Source organism: Abrus precatorius, unplaced genomic scaffold (genome assembly GCF_003935025.1).
Source record: "Abrus precatorius isolate BTA unplaced genomic scaffold, Abrus_2018 Scaffold10, whole genome shotgun sequence".
Taxonomy (NCBI): Eukaryota; Viridiplantae; Streptophyta; class Magnoliopsida; order Fabales; family Fabaceae; genus Abrus; species Abrus precatorius.
In genome coordinates, this window is record NW_020874292.1 from 16,427,673 (window position 1) to 16,438,291 (window position 10,619).

A 10,619-nucleotide genomic window follows, 5' to 3' on the forward strand; every position below is an offset into this window, starting at 1 on the left:
GTTGGTGTCTCTTCTTCAGTTGTTGTTCCTCTTGTTGTATCATGGTCACACAACATAAGGAGACAAAAGTTAATGTTCCAAACTCACAAGAACAACATATAGAGGATGAACCAGCTGAAAATGGGCAAGTCACAAGTGAGCAAGAGGAAGGTGAACCACAAGAGATAGCATTAAGGAGGTTTGTGAGGCATAAAAGACCGACTATTTCGAATGACTATGTGGTTTACTCACTTGAGCATGAATGTGACTTGAGTATTGATGAGGATCCAGTCTTATTTAAGCAAGCCATGAAAGTGGTTGAATGCCATGAAAAAAGAGTTAAAATCAATGAGTGACAACAAGGTATGGGACCTAGTCGAGTTGCCTGAAGGTTCAAAACAAGTCGGTTGCAAGTGGGTCTTTAAGACCAAACGTGACTCAAAAGGCAACATTGAGAGATACAAGGCTAGACTTGTTGCTAAAGGATACACTCAAAAGGATGGCATAGACTATAACGAGATCTTTTCTCCAGTTTCAAAAAAGGACTCTTTAAGAATTGTTATGGTTTTGGTGGCTCATTATAACTTAGAGCTCCACCAAATGGATGTAAAGACCGCCTTTCTGAATGGTGGCTTGGAAGAGGAAGTTTATATGGATAAGCCAAATGGCTTCTTGACTCGCAAGTAAAGAAAGTATGGTGTTTAAGTTAAAGAAATCAATATATGGGTTGAAACAAGCTTCCAGACAATGGTATCTTAAGTTCAATGATACCATCACGTCATATGGTTTTGTAGAGAACACTGTTGACAGGTGTATCTATATGAAGGTTAGTGGGAGTAAGTTCATCATTTTAGTCCTGTATGTTGATGACATTCTTCTTGCTACAAATGATGTTGGGTTGTTGCATAATGTAAAGGAATTTCTCTTTAAGAACTTTGAGATGAAAGATATGGGTGAGGCTTCCTATGTGATTGGAATAGAAATATTTCGTAATAGATCACAAGGATTACTGACATTGTCTCAGAAAGGCTACATCAACAAAATATTAGAGAGATTCAAAATGGAAAAGTGCTCATCAGGGGTAGTTCCAATTCAAAAGGGAGACAAGTTTAGTGAAATGCAATGTCCAAAGAATGAGTTGGAGAAGAAAACAATGGAATCTATTCCCTATGCATTAGTAGTTGGGAGTTTAATGTATGCTCAGACATGCACTCGGCCTGATATCAGTTTTGTTGTTGGAATGTTAGGCCAATATCAAAGTAATCCTGAAATGAACCACTGGAAGGCTGCAAAGAAAGTCCATAGGTATTTACAAGGCACCAAGGACTACATGCTTACTTATAGGAGATCTAGTCAACTGGAAGTGGTTGGCTACTTGGATTCAGACTATGCTGGATGTGTAGACTTAAGGAAATCGATCTTTGGCTACATCTTCTTGTTAGCTGGAGGTGCGATTTCTACCGCCCCATCTCCCACACCCTCAGTGTATCACTATAACCATTCATAGTTTCCAACATTTTCAAACACAACCACAATCACAATGAATATGCATTTTCACACACTTTCACCCATATTCTCAATCATTCATAGTATTTATGGCATGAACACACATATTCAATCACATTACATTCAAACCCCCTACATTCTATCTCAAGTACATTACAACACATAGCAAAATAAATGAATTTTAAGCACAATGAGATAGGGTAGAGTCCCCCTTTACCTTTGATTGAAGACCCAACAAGAAATAAACAATGGAAATGCTCCCCAGATGGATTTTTGTCCTAAACACATGGAAAATTCTATGAGAAACCAAGAAAACAAAGAAGAGAGACAAAAACCAAAACCTTAGTTCATAAACTTACCTCTCAACGTCCCAAACACGATCTCAACCTTCAATCATGCACACAAACGACTTTGGAGGCAGTTTAATTGGTTAAAATGAGTTAGAGATCGAGAGAATTGAAGAAGGGATGAGAGAAAAAGTGTGAAATGAATTTTCTGAACCCTAAACCCCTCAAATACCCTAGGATTTGCGATACTCTTGCTACAACGAGACATTTTTCGCTACAGCGAGGCACTCTCACTATAGCAAAAAGATCAGACTAAACTACACTCAGGTTTTTGTATAATCTCGCTACAGCGAGATTGGGGCCAGAAAACTACCCCTCTCTGTTGCCTTCTCGTAACAGCGAGAACGCAACAGAGACACCCAACTCGCCTAGGACCTTCTTGCTACAACAAGAATTTTTTGCTACAGTGAGAATGCCCCTGCATTACACACTAACTTAAGTTTCCAATCAATCCAGCCCAATTACAAATTAAACATCCTCAATACACATTTACGTGTCCATCCACACATGATCATACACATATATACCCACATATATTCACATTATCATCACATTAATCAAAATGCACATTCAAATAGAAATCCACAATTTATATTAATAAACAAAATACTATTTCAAAACTTGGGGTTTTACAAAGAAAATTAGGTTGAAGAATTGGAAGATTTTAAGAGCAATACCTCATATCCCTATTATTAGAGTATCAATTCAATGAATCAATCTAAAGAACTAGCCTTTCATTACAAGAAAACTCAGAATTTCATAAAAAAAAAATATCAGAAACATTTAAAGAAATGGAGAAGAAAAGAGGATTGACGATGAAAATCCTTTGGCTGAGCACTTGGAGATCTGTCCCTCCCCCCCCCCCCCAAAGCTCTCTCTTTCACTATCTAAAAGTTTAGAAAAGAAAAAAAATGACAAAAATCCCTAAATTTTGAGCTTGATATCTATTTATAATTTTTTCCACTTTCCTGGCATGATCACTTTTTGTGAGAAAAGTTACACATAAGGCCTTTTGCAGTGCCAGTGTCTAGAACAGTCATTATTTATGAGAAAAGAGTCACGCCCAGCTGTATTTCTGCATAAGGCTTGCGCGTGATCATTATTGGCAAGAAAAGAAGTCACGCGCATGCTCTACTCTGGAAGACTCTGGGGCAAATCACAAAATTAAATCATAGGGTACCTAAAACAAAATAAGCTATGTACAAAGCCTATCAAGTTCAAATATCATTGCTAAAATGGAAATCAATCCTCACACTCCAAATTTACAAATGAACTTATCAAATCAAGTGAATGAACCATAAGAGATAGAATCCTCACATGACATACTCTCAATCACTCAAGTGTATAAGGTAAAGTGCATCAGTCAAAATGCACAACATGAAGCATGATCAACCATAAGCTTGTCCATTGCCTACTTTTCCACTAGAATTCACACATACACACAAAAATCAAGAGCACTTTGCTAGGTTATAAAAGGGATAGGTTGAAGGTGAAAAAATTACAAAGGCAAACAAGTTAAAACCAAAGAGGATATAAGAACAATGGGAAATGAATTCAAAGAAAATAAGCATGAAAGCAAATCTCCTAAACAAAGATATGATGCAATACAATCCAAAAACAATCCACTTTTACTTTTTCTAGCCATCCAATGCTCCTTTTCCTTTTTATTGCTTACTTTTTTTTTTTTTAAGGTGCTGATTTTTTTTTCCCTTGCATTTTCTACAGTAATCTCCCCCACACTTATTTCTATGATCATTCTCAAAACAATTCCAAAGTTCTTGTATCCCTTAAGGTTGGGTCATGTTATTGTTTTACACCTTTGGCTTGAAATGAGCTAGGATGACAAGAGATAGGACAATTAGGCTCAAAGGGGCTTAAACAATGGAAATAATGCAATGTTGGCTTTTTGGCTAGTAGTTTGCAAGAAAGAAATGATGTCTCAAAAAAAGGCTCAGGGCAAGTTCTAGTGTCATACAATTATGAGTGCAATCACACATTGAAAGAAAGTAAAATGACAGGATGTTGTCATTTTTATTAATGGCTCAAAACCTCACAAGGTATTTATTCTATCACAAATAATCACAAGATATCAAAGTCTATCTATCAAACTGAAGAATGATTTAATCAATCCATCAAAGCCATGAAATAATCACTCAATTAGACTATGTACACCAAAAACATAATACTTTCCCCACTTGAAATTAACATTGTCCTCAATGGAAACACAATAAGGAAAAAGACAATTCAAGCAATTCAATAAATGAGAGAGAGGTAAGAAAAACTCCCTTATCAATCAGGGTAGGTGGCCAACCTAAGGGTGGCCTCCTCTAGTGAATGTTCTTGCAAGTCCTCATGAAAAAGCTTGAGCCAATACCCATTAACCTTGAAGCTCCTTTGAGATCCCATATCTTGGTTCTTTATTTTTTCTATAACTTCAAATTAATGAAAAAGTGAACAAAATACCAAATTGCAAACAACAAAAACATAAACACAGAATTTCAAAAACACAAAATGGGATTTTTTGTAATATAGAGCTAAACCTAGGTCGATTCACAGAGACATTTTCTGTCAAATTCAATTTTAGGTTTTCTTTTAAAAATGCGAGTAAATTTTGGGGGTTGAAAATTGAAAATTAATCAAATTAAATTATGAACAGAATAAAATTGAGTAAAAACAAATTAAGAAATATCAATCCACAGAATACCAAATGCGTATAATTTCGATTATCACAGTATCTAAAGATTCTAATCTGCGTTTAAACAATCACCCAATTCAATTATGAATTTAATCGAATAACCTAATTAGACAGAGTTATGAATTAAATCAAATTATCATTTAACCTAATATGCATTAATTATCAAATCAGAACCTCAATCGATTCCTAATTTGAATTCTAACCACAAAAAATTTAATTACTATCACAATACATAAGTCTGAGATCAAAGAAAAAGAAAACAAACTCGGAGCAATTTGACTTAAAACTCAAATAAGATTTACAACTTTTGGATTCCGTGGATTGAACAGGAGGTTTAGCCTTCTATCAAACGCTTAACCCATGTGAGAAGAGAATGAGAGAATTCGAGAGAAAATAAAAACAAAGATTCTTACTTTGGCCAAATCTCAAAAACTCAAAGCGTCTAATTGCACACGCACATGTGTGCCCCCTAATTCGAAACCTTATTTGTTTATTTATAGGTTCTGATTATGGTAAACTAAATGGCCAAAATTCAAGCCTTAATTATAACTATAAGCCCAAATACAATTATCTAATAATAAAGGGTCTAAATGCAATCTCGCAACAATATTCATCAAATATACCTCAACTTCCAAAAATCATAAAAAATAAAAAAAACAACTCTAAATCAAGCAATCCATATATGCATTTTGAAGCCCTGTATGTTTAGAATCCAATGCAACTAGAATGAGTCAAAAAAGATATCTGTAGAAAAAGTTATGGCCAAAAGAGTTGTTAAAGGTCATAATAACCAAAAATATAAAATTAAGGCATTTATTTGTGACAAGCCCAATTTATTCAAATAAGTAAAAAATGGTAAAAACTCTTAAAACAAATCATATTAAAAGTGTTTATAAATCAAAATAAAACTATAAATGTAAACCTAAAATATGTTACATTAACTTTTCATTGGAAAAGTGACAGTTCCAGAGAGGAATGTCAAGCCTTGTCTACATGTCACCACTTTTTAGGCAAAAAGTGTTAACAACGTGCAGCCTGTGTAGCCAAAGAACACTTGAGCGTCATCACTTTTCATATAAAAAGTTATTGTTCCAGAGAACAATTCTTCCATACAAATTATGCGTGGTTCCTTTTTTGTGCAAATAGTGATTACTCTAGTAACCTTCACCCCTTGAATTTGACTCCTTCTTAATTATTCAGAACTTTGGCCTCAAAATTAACCACCTACAACTCAAATATCAGATTTATCAAAACTTTTCAAATAGAAATTAGAATTTAACAAAACCAAAAGGATTCGAAATGTGAGTTATCTCTCACAAAACTCTCTTTTTAACATCACTAGCTTGACGCCTGAAGTTTCTCACTCTTAAGAAACCAGTTGAGTTGGAAGAAGCATAGGTTGCTCCAAAGAAATTTCCTCAACAACCTTTGTAAGTGCAAGATTCTCTAGAAAATGCTTTAGACAATGATCACTGACCTTGAAGCTTTTATGAGTAGACTCATTTTTATCTGTATAACACCACAAGGAAAAACATTAGTAACAATAAATGGGCCAATGCACCTAGAATGGAGTTTACTACGCATGAGTTTAAGATGAAAATTAAATAGTAAAAGCTTTTGACCAATGAAAAACTCCTTTCTAGCTATCATTTTATCATGGTATTTCTTTGTTTTCTCTTTATAAATTTTGGAGTTCTCATAAGCATCTAATTAGAGCTCTTCAAGTTCTTGCAATTGAAGTTTCCTCTTTTCTCACACTTGATCAAAATCCATGTTGCAAGCTCTCACTGCCCAATATGTGCAATGCTTTATCTCCATTGAAAGGTGGCTTGCTTTATCAAAGTTAATCCTATAGGGGGACATCCCCAAAGGTGCTTTGTAAGCAGTCTTATGAGCCCAAAGAACATCATCAAGCCAGCGAATCCAATCTTTTCTATTTGGCTGCATAATCCTCTCCAATAGCTTCTTGATCTTTTTGTTATAAAGTTCTGCTTGACCATTAGTTTGGAGGTGATAAGGTGTAGAGACTTTGTGCATCATCCTATATTTCTTCAACAAGTTGTCCATGGTCCTATTGCAGAAGTGACTGCCCTGATCACTAATAATAACTTGAGGTATTCCAAACCTACAAAACATATGAGGTTCGACAAAATCCACAACAACTTGAGCATCATTAGTCCTAGTGGCTTTTTTGGCTTCCACCCATTTAGAAACATAGTCCTCAACAAGTAAGATATACAAAAAACCAATAGAAGAAGGAAAAAGGCCCATGAAGCTAATACCCTATACATCAAATATATCACATTATAGCATGGGTTGTTGGGGCATCTACTGCTTCCATGTAATCACATTCCCTTCTCTTTGGCATTGCTCACATGTGGTGTATGCTTGCCATGAATCTTTGAAGATAGTAAGCCAGTAAAGTCCTAAATCTAGTACTTTCTTTGTTGTCCTTTGAGGTCCAAGGTGTCCTTCTACCACAGAAGCATGACAAAATTGAAGAACAAATTGGATCTCTTGTTTAGGAATACATCTACGAATCACCTAGTCACTACAAAACCTCCAAATGGTAAGGGTCATCCCATACATGATATTTCGCATCACTTTTTGTTTTATCTCTTTGTGCTTTTGATGCATTAAATGGAAAAACATCAGTAACCAAATATTTAATAATATCAATAAACCAAGGGATAATGCAAGATGAAGGAGGAGAATCATGTAGAACTAAGAGATGCTCATCCAAAAAGCTATCTTGGACAAGGAAATGCATCCTCCGCCCTCTCAATGCGGCTTAAATGGTTTATTACAAGGTTATATGCACCGCTCCTATCCTGAATATCCAAGTCAAACTCTTGGAGCAATAACATCCATCTAATCAACTTAGGTTTTGAATTTGTCTTTTTCAAGAGGAACTTTAAAGCAGCATGATTAGTGAAAATAATTACTCTAGAGCCAAGCAAATATAATATGAACTCATCCAATGCAAAAACAATTGCTAATAGCTCTTTCTTAGTGGTTATGTAATTTACCTATGCTACATCCAAGGTCTTAAATGCATAATAAATCACATGTGATAGCTTACCAACCTGTTATGCCAAGACTGCTCCCAATGCTTTGTTTGATGCATCACACATAAGCTCAAATGGAAGCGTCCAATCTGGTGGCTGGATAATAAGAGTAGTGGTTAGAGATTTCTTGAGGTAATCCTTCTTTGCATTTCTCTCTAAACTCAAATATGATATCTTTTTGTAGCATGTTAGAGAGTGAAAGAGCTATTCGACTAAATTCCTTAATGAATCTATCGTAAAATCCTACATGTCCAAGGAAAGATCGTACCTCTTGATGAATCCACATTTTATCATGTTTTTACTTGTCTTTTTAGTTTTCCTTAATAGAAAAATTAGACTTATATAGTGTAAATAGTACAAAAATTACATTTTGAGTAAAAATCATAGGTTTATTAATTTTTAGTTAATTTGCATTTAATTACATAGATATAGACTGCAATTTTAATTTTCTTAATAATTTTGCAGAGTCCCCAAGTTAATTTTTGAGAAATCTTGGCCCTTGGATGAAGGTTGGCTTCAAAGTAGCCACTTTCAAGAGCAAAAGTGGCAACTACAGCAAGTTTGGAAATTGAATGACCTAAAGTAGCCACTATTGCCTCTCATAGTGACCACTCCAAGGAGCTCCAGGACGCCGTTTGGGAAGCATTTCTGCGCGTGGACACTATTGGTTCTAATAGTGGCCACGCGCACCAGAGTAGCCACTTTCAGCACAAAAAGTGGCAACTCCAGAGAAGTAGCAAACTTTTCATCCTGCGCGTGGACACTTTCAAAGCAAAAAGTGGACACTTTGCTGACATGGCATCCAATATAAATAGGTTTTAGGAATTAGGGTACGAGACTTTTTTACACTTTACACATTTTTCCTTTGCCAAATTGAGACAATTTCCCAGAACATTGGAGTCTTGGGTGATAGCCAAGGGTCCTCTATAGGTTTTAATTTCCAATTTCCCTTTTGATTTTTGTTGAATTTACATTAATGTTGCTTACGTTCTTGCATTTCTTTCTTTCATTTGTGAAGCCCATCCACATGGAGGGCTAAACTTCCTTGTAATTCCTAGTCAATGCACATGAATCTTAAATTCTTGGGATTAATTGCAATACAAATCTTTCTTTCCTTGAATTTATTGACCCCAATCTTTGAATGAAATGGAATTTGCATGAAGGGAACATTGCTTAATGAACCCTAAATTACCCAACGAAATTCTAATTCAAAATTGCTTAATTTTGATTAATCTTTGAGGTTGCTTAATCTTAGGGATAGAGATTGGAGCCCATTAAGATGCTTAATTTTAATTGGGATGTTAAAGTTAATTTTTGCTTGTTAGATTAACTTAATTCAAGGGAAAGAAAGGGGATTATTGAATCATTGGAAAGAATAATGATGGAACTCATTGATTGACTAGGAATTACTCATTTTAATTGATTGAATTTCATTAATTCACATTTCGTTCTTGATTTAAATCTGGAAATTAACAAAAATTCCCCCCATTTTGCTTGCTTTAAAATCCATGTTTACACTTGTTCGATGTATATTCCCAACCAAAAATTCCCTGGAGACAACCTAGGATAACACCCTAGTATTGCAATCATTTCTTGCATATTTGATGAGGATTAACGACAATTTTTTGCATGACGAGTAGCTAAAATCATTTCATCACCTCTCGCATGAAAAGGGGTAAGGTAAATGTGAAATAACATCCAATTTAGTAGGATCTACCTCAATGCCTTTCTTAGAGATAATATAGCCTAGGACTGTACTATATTATACCATAAAATGACATTTTTTTTAATTTAGAGCAAGATTAGTCTTTATGCATCTATCAAGCACTATACTTAAGTTTTCTAGGCATGCATCAAAGGAAGAACCATACACACTAAAATAAACCAATAAACACTTTTATACAGTGCTAAAATAAATCAACAAAAATACTCAACATGCCTCTTTGGAAAGTCCTAGAAGCATTGCACAAACCAAAGGACATTCTTCTATAAGCAAAGGTGGTAAAAGGACAGGTAAAAGTGGTTTTATGCTAGTCCTCGGGTGTAATACAAATATGAAAATAACCAAAGAAACCATCAAGAAAGCAATAATATGACTTATCTGCCAGGCACTCCAGCATTTAATCAATAAAAGGCAAAGGAAAATGATCCTTTTGGTTGCCTGATTAAGCCATCTGTAATCAATGTAGACTCTCCAGCTATTCTGTACTCTAGTAGGAAGAAGCTCATCCTTCTCATTCTTCACAACTATTATCCTAGACTTCTTCGTTACTACCTGTACGGAGCTTACCTAAGTGCTGTTTAAAATAGGATATAAAATGTCTGCTTGCAGCAGTTTAGTGACCTCTTTCTTGACCACTTTCAAAATTTGAGGATTTAATCTTCTATATGGTTGCCTCACAGGTTTAGCTCCATCCTCTAAAAGTATTCGTTCCATGCACATAGAAGGGTTAATACCCAGAATATCTACCAAGGTTCAACCGATTGCCTTCTAATGCTCCTTAATTATATGTAGCAACCTCTCCTCCTATTCAGTAGAGAGATTGGTGGAGATGATAACTGGGAGTTTCTCCTTAAACAATCTTTTGAGGTTATCCCAACTTGTAATGGATCTAGTAAGAAGGTAAGAAAGTTAATCTTCTGTTGTCTCCATTAGAGAAAAAGGGAAGGCCTTAATCTTTACATGTTCTTCCGAAACATCTTGAGGTCTTATAATAGAACACAAAATATGAAATTCTTTTAAGTGTTTATGAGGATCCTCACCTGTAAGGCCATGATATCTTGGCAACAAATGTATTAGACTAGTTTTAAGAACAAATTGAGCCTCTATATAAGGATATTGAATACACAAAGTTTGATATGTAACATCTGGTGCAGCAAGTTCCTTAAGACTCCTCTCATTGTTTGGCATTTTTTCAAGGTCAGAATGTAAAGAATTAGTGGAAGAGTGAACAGATACAGGAGAAGTAAAGCTATCTATATGAACAAATTAATTTTTATGCAATCTAATGTTACTATGGAATG